Source organism: Peromyscus maniculatus, chromosome X (genome assembly GCF_049852395.1).
Source record: "Peromyscus maniculatus bairdii isolate BWxNUB_F1_BW_parent chromosome X, HU_Pman_BW_mat_3.1, whole genome shotgun sequence".
NCBI classification, from domain to species: Eukaryota; Metazoa; Chordata; class Mammalia; order Rodentia; family Cricetidae; genus Peromyscus; species Peromyscus maniculatus.
The window spans coordinates 13,542,010-13,552,011 of NC_134875.1; positions in this window are offsets into that span (position 1 = coordinate 13,542,010).

Sequence of the window (10,002 nt, forward strand, 5' to 3'; positions counted from 1 at the left end):
CCTTCTTGGGTTCTTTGTGGCGTTACCCAGCAGGTCCGCATAGAGGATGATTAGGACCATGGGCCTGAGTGCAGGTGTCTGAGATGGTCTGCACTTGGCTGCGCTGGGGGATGGTCTGTATGTCAAGTTGTTCTGATTGATCAATAAATAAAACCTGATCGGCTGTGGCTAGGCAGGAAGGATAGGCAGGACTAACAGAGAGGAGAAATAAAAGGACAGGAAGGCAGAAGAACTGACTGCCAGATGCCGCCATGACCAGCAGCATGTGAAGATGCCGGTAAGCCACCAGCCACGTGGCAAGGTGTAGATTTATGGAAATGGACTAATTTAAGCTATAAGCACAGTTAGCAAGAAGCCTGCCACGGCCATACAGTTTGTAAGCAATATAAGTCTCTGTGTTTAATTGGTTGGGTCTGAGCAGCAGTGGGACTGGCGGGTGACAGAGATTTGTCCTGACTGTGGGCAAGGCGGAAAACTCTAGCAACAGCCTTTCTTACTTGATTTACCTTTTTGAGGTTTCTTCTTTGCACCTTTTTTAATGGAAGTATTTTGCTTTTTATTGTCCCCCTTAGTCTCCTCCGTCTTGCTGTCATCCTTTGGCACCGCGGTACTATTTTTGGATTTGCTTTCCATCTTTTTTTTCCTTTTTGTCACTGGTTCCTTGTTCACAGGCTCATCTGACGGATGGGCTTCAGCATCCACCTTTCTTTTGTTCTTCTTGGCTTTACTGACTTTTTCTTTATTATTTCCTGTATGTACATCTATATGTTTCGTCTCTGCTTCCTTAGTCTCCGTTGCGGATTTCCGAGTTCTGGTAGTTACCTGGACCACTGAGGCATTGCCACAAGACTTCTTCTCTTTTGAAACATCCTTTTTCTCTAGATATTAGGATAGCTACACCAGCTTGTTTCTTAGGTCCATTTGCTTGGAAAGCCTTTTCCCAGCCCTTTACTCGGAAGTAGTGTCTGTCTTTGAAGTTAAGGTGTGTTTCTTGTATGCAGCAGATGGATGGGTTCTGTTTTCTTATCCATTCTGTTAGCCTGTGTCTTTTTATAGGTGAGTTGAGACTATTGATATTGATGGATATTAATGACCAGTGATTGTTAATTGCTGTTATTTTTTGTGGTTGTGTTGTGTTGTCCTTCTATGGTGTATGCTGGTGTGGCGGCGGTTCGCTGGTGGGGGCGGAGGACAGTGGCGGCGCCGGCTCGGCGGAGCTCTAGGACAGGGCCAGGCTCACGACGACGGCTCCCGAGGCTCCGCGCCTGCTGCCGGGCCGCGGGGTTCCGAGGGCCGCCTGATGGGTCAGCAGCAGCTCTGGGTGTCACAACTGACTCAACCCCAACACCAGCCACTGCCCCCGCCGCCGCCGCCGCGGGCACGCCCCCGCTCTGCCCTGTCTCCGATGGCGCCCCACGTTGGGTGCCAGATGTAGATGTAACCAATCGTCTTAATAAATTAAGAAACACAGAGCCAATGTAAAAGAGAAAGCCAAGAGGTCAGAGCTCAGAGATAAAATCTTACCTCCTGCAGTGCTCCTAGCTTCCCCGAGAGAGAGCTACTTCCTGTTTGTCTGTGTTTAAATAGTCTTTCTGTTCTGCCTTCTCATTGGTTGTAAACCCAACCACATGACTGCCTCATCGCTGCCTGTAAGTACCGCCCTCCAGGTCTTAAAGGCGTATGTCTCCAATACTGGCTGTATCCCTGAACACACAGAAATCTACCTAGCTCTTCTAACCATCACACTCTTGCTATGGCTCTAATAGCTCTGACCCCAGGGCAACTTTATTTATTAACATAAAATTAAAATCACATTTCAGTACAAATAAAATATCACCATATTTCCCCTTTTCTATTTTAATAAAAAAGAAAAAAGGCAAAAGGTTATAACTAACAAAAGAAAAACTATATACAAAAGTACAATAACTATATACAATATATACAAGTAATAAATACCTAAACTATGTCTAGTCCATTTGTATTTGAAAAATCAGAGAAAATAATTCCCTTATCTATCATATTTTAGTAAGTCCAAAATGTATCTAATTCACTTTCTATCCTAATTAATCTTCAACTATAACTAACTAATCTTCAACTCCCTCAGAGACCCAAGAAGGAAATAATATTAGCTAACAAAAATAAAAACAGGAAGTGCACAAAAGCAACTTCCAAAAATTTTGTGAGTTGACAGAAACAATTGCTTGATTTTTCATGCATGTGTTTAGCTTCTTTGGGTTGAATTTTCCCTTCTAGTGCTTTCTGTAGGGCTGGGTTTGTGGACAGGTATTGATTAAATCTGGTTTTATCCTGGAATATTTTGTTTACTCCGCCTATGCTGATTGAGAGTTTTGCTGGGTATAATAGTCTGGCTTGGCATCCGTGGTCTCTTAGTGTCTGCATCAGATTTGTCCATGATCTTCTAGCTTTCATAGTCTCTATTGAGAGGTCTGGTGTTATTCTGATGGGTTTGCCTTTATATGTTACTTGGTCTTTTTGCTTTGCGGCTCTGAATATTTTTTCTTTGTTCTATGTGTTTAGTGTTTTGATTATTATGTGGCAAGGGGACTTTTTTTGGATCCAGCCTATTCGGTGTTCTGTAAGCTTCTTGTATCTTTATAGGTATTTCTTTCTTTAGGTTAGGAAAGTTTTCTTCTATGATTTTGTTGAATATATTTTCTGTGACTTTGAGTTGGTATTCTTCTCCTTCTTCTATCCCTATTATTCTTAGGTTTGGTCTTTTCATGGTGTCCCAAATTTCCTGGACGTTTTATGTTATGACTTTTTTGTCTTTAGTGTTTTCTTTGACTGACGAATCTATTTTCTCTATCGTGTCTTCAGTGTCAGAGATTCTCTGTTCCATCTCTTGCAATCGGTTGGTTATGCTTGTTTCTGTAGTTCCTGTTCGTTTAGTCAGGATTTCTATTTCCAGTATTCCCTCAGCATGTGTTTTCTTTATTGTCTCAAATTCATTTTTAAGATCTTGGAATGTTTCTTTCATCTGTTTAATTACTTTTTCTTGGCTTGATTTGATTTCTTCCCATTTTTTGTTCATTTTTTCTTCCATTTCTTTAAGGGACTTTTTTATTTCCTCTTTAATGGAGTTTTTCATTTCCTCTTTAAGGGAAGTTTTTATTTCCTCTTTAAGGGAGTTTTTCATTTCCTCTTTAAGGAAAGTTTTTATTTCCTCTTTGAGGGAATATTTTATTTCTTCTTTAAGGGCCTCTATCATTTTCTTAAAGTCATTTTAGGGTTGATTTCTTCTGTTTCTTCTGTCATGGTATGTTTAGGTCTTGCAGGTGTAGAATCACTAGGTTCTGATGTTGCCATATAGGTCTTTATGTTGTTGCCTGTATTTTTGCACTGGCATCTACTCATCTCTTCCTCTGTGCGGTGCAGGTGGTGTCTGTGTCTGAGAGTGCCTATCTTGTTCTAATTTTTAGTCTTGGTTTAGTAGGGGTTCTTGGTTAATTTGGTGCTATTGGGCTTTTTCTTCAGGGACAGCTGATTTCAGTCGGTGAATTATATACTTATGATTCTGGTGATCTGGTTTGGTGGCTGGGTAGCGCCTTCTTCTCTGTTCCCAGGTCACGTTTTGTTCATTTGTCAACTCCTCAGCTGATCTTGTTTCTTCAGACTTCAAACTGTAGGCATCTGAATCCTCTCCCAGATGAGTTTCAGCTGAGCAGGGTAGTCTCACCAACACCTCCAAGTTGTTGGGTTTCACAGGATCAGCAGTTGGGCCCTGGGTTGTCCTCAGACGGAGTGTTCAGATTCGTTCTGGTTCCGACCCACGGAGATAGCTTCTTCCCCACGTGTTGGGGTTAGGGGCATCCCTGTTCCAAGCTGCCTCTGCTTGTCTCCGTCCCTGGGCCTGTCTACCTCTGCGGTCTGGTGCCACAGGCTTACCTGCATCTGCTTGTCTCCGCTGCTAGGTCTGTCTGCCTCTGCGGGCCACCAATGGGCCCATATGTCTCTGCAGGCTGCTGCCGCGGGCCTACCTACCTCTGCTTGTCACTGCTGCCGTGCCCATCTACCTTTGTGGGCTGCCACCGGGCCTGTATGTCTCTGCCGGCTGCCGCTGGGCCTGCATGTCCCTGTTGGCCACTGCCACCGGGCCCGTCTACCTCTGCAGGCCGCCGCTGCAGACCTACTTGCGTCTGCTTGTCTCTGCTGCATGGCCTGTCTGAAGATAATGTTTTTATCTACTTTTAGTACATAGAAATTGAATTTGAAATGCTGAATTTCTAATTTAAGCACATGTGGTGATAATTTATCTGTGTCCCCCAATAAAATTTGTCTGAGGATCAGCTGATAAAGGTCAGTTTATTAGTAAAAATAGAAGTCATGCAATGTTAGCACATGCCCTTAATCCACCTGTATCTCTGTGAGTTCAAGGTCACACAAGGGAACAGAGCCAAGCATGGTGACACACACCTTTAATGCCAGCATCAACCATAGAATTCTGGAGATCTGTGCAGACAGACAGGAAGTGATGTAGCTTGGTAGTGAGGAAATGACTTAGCAGAATAGAAAGATATATGTCTGTTTAGACAGGAAGTTGCCCACTTTGGAAGCTGCTGGATGGTGAGGTAAGGTTAGCTAGTGGGTGTTCCAATTCTTCTGATCTCTCTCAGATTTTCACCCCCATTTCTGGCTCCATGTTTTGTTTTCTGTTTTTTTTTTTTTTTTATTTAATAAGACTACTTAGAAATTCACCTACATGCACACACATATTTTGGTATTCTTCACTAATCAAATGCAATTATAAATATGTTGATATGTTTAAGTACCAACTACCACACTCTTGAGTCTGTCTATTCGTGATACTACAAACATTAATTAACAAACATTGTGAGCAACTTCCCAGAGTGTGCCAGGAGATTTAATTATCTGCAGTCACATTTTGTGCAACCTGGTCACTAGCTAAGATGGGTGACCCACATAGTCTTTATCTGACTTCTTTTTCTGTAGCTTTAAATATTAATCAATACCCTTAATGTCACCACTTATTTTGCTTCATGTTATATAATGTTTCAAAAATCTCTATAGCTCCCCTTTAGGATGCTCTTCCAAATTTGCTGATTGTTGTAGTAAATGTGGCCATTTGATATCTGAAGTTAATTTCTGGCCCCTTGCTTTTATTTTTCTATACCTCTACGAGCACCATGTAACCACTAATGAGTTCAGTACTGTGGAGGCCTTTCTTGATATTAGCTCCAGATTAAAGAAAGAAAATGCTGGACTTCTTTAAAAATGTGCATACCTCACTATATATATATATATATATTCCAGTTGTGTAGCTTGGGTTTCCTGTGGGACTCCTAACAGTGGGTACAGGGGCTGTCTCTGAGTTTGTTACCTGCTTTTGGGACCATACTCCTACTATTGGGTTATGCTCTCCAGCTTTCTTTAATATGAAGGGATGTACTTAGTCTTACTGCAACTTGATATGTCATGTTTGGTTGATATCCCTTGGTGCGGGGTGGGGGGTGTGTGTGGTGGGGTGTGGTGGTGGTGGTGGTGGTACCCTTTTCTGAAGGAAAGTGGTGGAGGACTGAGTGGCAGGACAGAGGGGAGGTGCAGGGGACTGGGAAGAGAAGGGTGAGGGGAAAATTGTCTATACTCTCATTCCCAAGTACAGTGATGATGTCTGGTGAATGTTATATGTTTGAGCTCTTCTCAAGAAAAAGAATTTTTTTGTGTGTCTTTCAGCCTAATTATCTCCATTCTAGGATGCCCATATTCGGTGGTTTTTCTTATGTTCTCTTCTACTCTCATGCAGAGAATTCCATGTCTGTCTTTTTTTATGAGTATTGACCACTATTTTCCCAGTTTCTTCCATTACAAGTATAGATTCATTGTGCAGAATTATGATTTTCAGTGTGATATTTTCATACATTTACAATATGTGTTTGTTCATATTAGCCTTCTGATGTTTTCTTTTTTAGGCCCTCACTGGTACCCTTATTCGTCTCAAATATTTCCTCCAGTACATTCATGTCTTATGATGCATATTTTCTAAACTATTCTATTTTATAGCGTCTACCCATTAGAGAAAGAATATGCATATAATATTCATCTTTCAGAGTTCTTTATTTAACATAATGATTTTATTAACACCTATTTTTGTAGAAAACTCTATAATATTTTTCTTCTCCATTACTAGAACTCAATAATACAATATAATATTATATATATGTATGTATATGCATATTTCCCTTATCAATTTGTCTCTTTCTAAAAGCCATTTTATCACCAAATCTGTTCAATTTCCTAGATTTCTTGCTGGATCGCATGCATCGAAATATATAACCAAATTAGCATTGTGGCTGTGGCTCAGTTGGTACAATGTTTTCCTAGCATGTATAAGGAAGGGCATGGATTTGATCCCAACATCACATAGTCCAAGTATTATGTGACACATGCCTGCAGGGAGGTAGAATCAGGATTGCTGTGGGATGGTCTATTTGTCAAATTGCTCTGATTGGTCAATAAATAAAACACTGATTGGCCAGTGGCTAGGCAGGAAGTATAGGTGGGACTAACAGAGAGGAGAAAAGAAAGAACAGGAAGGCAGAAGGAGTCACTGCCAGCCGCTGCCATGACAAGCAGCATGTGAAGATGTCAGTAAGCCACGGGCCATGTGGCAAGGTATAGATTTATGGAAATGGATTAATTTGAGCTATAAGAACAGTTAGCAAGAAGCCTGCCACGGCCATACAGTTTGTAGCCAATATAAGTCTCTGTGTTTACTTGGTTGGGTCTGAGTGGATGTGAGACTGGCAGGTGACAAAGATTTGTCCTGACTGTAAGCAAGGCAGGAAAACTCTAGCTACACAGGATAATCATTAATTCAAGGTAATCTTTAACAACGTAGAGGCATGTCTACACTATATGAGACATTTTCTCAAAAATAAATATTACTAAGAATGACTTAGGCAAACTAGAATGACCAGTGCTTTCTTGACCATCACAGTTTACTCCCTAAAACCAGGCTTCTTATATGACTCTCATAATTCTTGGATTTTATATTTGTAATATTCCTTCTTAAGAACCATATTTTCTGAACTATGGTGAATGAATGAATGAATGATGAATGAATACAGTCCCTAATGTCAGATGTTTTGTGTACTTCCATGAATTGTTCTTTATTTATATACTCCATCATTTCAAGGACCATGCCAAATTTATTTCTTGATGTCTTTTAAGAATTCAATGAGGTAGAATACATACAATATACTATTGGATGAATGAGCACAGTCTTATACTATCATCGGTGCTTTAATGAAGAGTACCAGTTTCCTTATCTTACTAACCAGTAATTCTATGCATATATACATGAAACATTATGTATGAGGTCCCCAGAAATATGGGGAAACATATATATATCTAGATACTGTGGATATCACACTGTATAAATAAACACTGATTGCCCAGTAGCCAGACAGGAAGTATAGGCAGGACCAACAGAGAGGAGAACTGAGGGAACAGAAAGGCAGAGAGAGAGAGAGAGACCTGCCAGCCGCTGCCATGATAAGCAAGATGTAAGGTACCGGTAAGCCACGAGCCATGTGGCAACTTATAGATAAATAGAAATTGGTTAATTTAAGATAGAAGAAGTAGATAACAAGAAGCCTGCCATGGACATACAGTTTATAAGTAATATAAGCGTCTGATTGATTGTTTTATATGTGGGTTGTGGGACTGCAGGGGCTTGGTGGGACCTGGAGCTACACCTAGATGTATCTGAATATTATAGATGTCAGTATTAGAATTGGCAGACTAAATTTGCTTTTATCAAAGTGAGAGAGAACCATCCAATTTTTTTATATAGCAGGAAACCAGGTAATTAAAAATAGGCCTCAGAAAGACAGACCAATTCTCATCCCCTATAATTTGGTCTCATATTGACTTACCAATATTTCCTTCTCTCTCTTCCCTTCTCCCACTCTTTCCTCTACCTCTCTCACTTGCTCTCTTGCTTGCTGAGTCACTCAGCATCAATTTTTCATCCATTTTCTCCTTCCTATTGCTACATCTTCTCATTTTCTGCTCTTATATGTTTATCTTCTTCATTCTTGAGCCTTCCAATTTCACAGTTTAGATCACTCCCACCTTATCTGGATCTCAAACATTCATATTTCAACATATGTATGTTATGTCTTATTGATTTTTTGTTTCTCTGGTAAATATTAATACAGTATGTTGTTATATATTTATTATCTGTCTGCCTCAAGCACTGTAAAATCCATGAGAATACAAGTTTTATTCTATTAGAATTTTTCTCACCAATATAGCTACAATCCTAGTACCTAACCAATGTTTAAGAGATATTTATGTGATAGGAACAATGTGCATAAAAATTCCTAATATATTATATATTATAAACTTATATGGTACATTTGGTTTTAAACTAGAAGTTTATCTAGGGAAAGTTATTACCTTGAAAATGATATAACCTGTAGTTTATAAAAGAAACTATTGCATCTGAGACCATTTGTTGTTTTAATTGTACAAAATGTTATCAAATATGGAATAAATGAATCTGAAAATACCCTCAATGCTTCCACAAATGTATGAAAAAAATGTTAAAATAGTTTTTGACCTCCAAAATTAATAAAGGTTTAACATAAATCTGAAGAAATTTTAATCAAGCCAAGCATTGAATTTTCATTAAATTAGAGATATTTGTGACATTTATTCTGCTTTTCCCTCACCTCTGTGATTCCCTCAGTTTTGAAATTAGGTAGCAGTAATAGTTGTACAATTCTAGTAATATATAAAAACAAATATGATCCATCAATTATATACCACAAAATCTGTTATAAAAATAAATTAGCAGATCAATTTTTCACAGGCTACAGAAATGGTAAAGGGATTAAAGAATGACTTATCTTGAAGTTGAGGACATTATTCTGTAATTAGATAATGATGATGGCTACACATGTATTCAAAGCCAACTGGCTATACCTCTTAAAGTGGTGGATTTATTTATATGAATTAGATTTCAGTAAGGCTTTTATAAACAAGGAGATAACATCAGATTACATATACTTGCTAATCAAAAAGATAAACAGAAAGATGCATTTTTGAAATGTTATTCCCATTAATAACAAATTGAAATTATATATATATATATATATATATATATAAACACTTTAAACAATACTTGATATTTAATAGGAAATCAATAGTTTAAAATTCTACTCATATGCATATAAAGCTAGGAAAATTTAGTTCAAAATTTGATAAAATAATTTATTTTTTATGTCGGCTTACTTACTAAAGTTCTGTTTTCTCTATGAGTGTATGCACAAGTAAGTGTATACACATGCATGACACTTCAAATGATACTTGACATTTAGGGAATCCTTTTAAAGCTCAATTCTTATATGCATATAAAACTAAGAAAAATTTAGTTCAAGATTTGGCAAAATTATTTATTTGTTTTGTTTTTGTCCACTTACATACTGAAGTTCTGTGTGTAAGTGTATATACATATATACGTTACACACATGAATATGCACCACTTGAACACACAACCATGTACAAACACACATTTGCACAAACACATGCACACATCCACATACCACATATACTTTCTCAGAAATAAAAGTAAGTAAGTAAAAGGAGTACACATTTATTTTGGCTCATGTTTCAGAAGTTCAATGTATCAATGATTTTAATGCTTTTATATCTGTGGCCCAGCAGAAAGATGATGGAAGCTACTGTAGATCAAAACTGCTCACTTCATGGTAGATGGGAAACACCAAGAAGACACAAAAATGAAGAGGGCAAGTAGAAGTGCAATCTTCAATGACACACCGTGGTATTTTGTTTCTACCAGTTTGGCCTCACCTCCTAAGAGGTCTATGACCTCTCAATAATATAATCAAATTATGGATCCATCATTGCCCTTATCCACTGAAGAAATCAGATAACTCAATCTCATACTCTTCCCAAAAGCTCCACATTGAAAACCAAGCTTTGTACACACAAGCC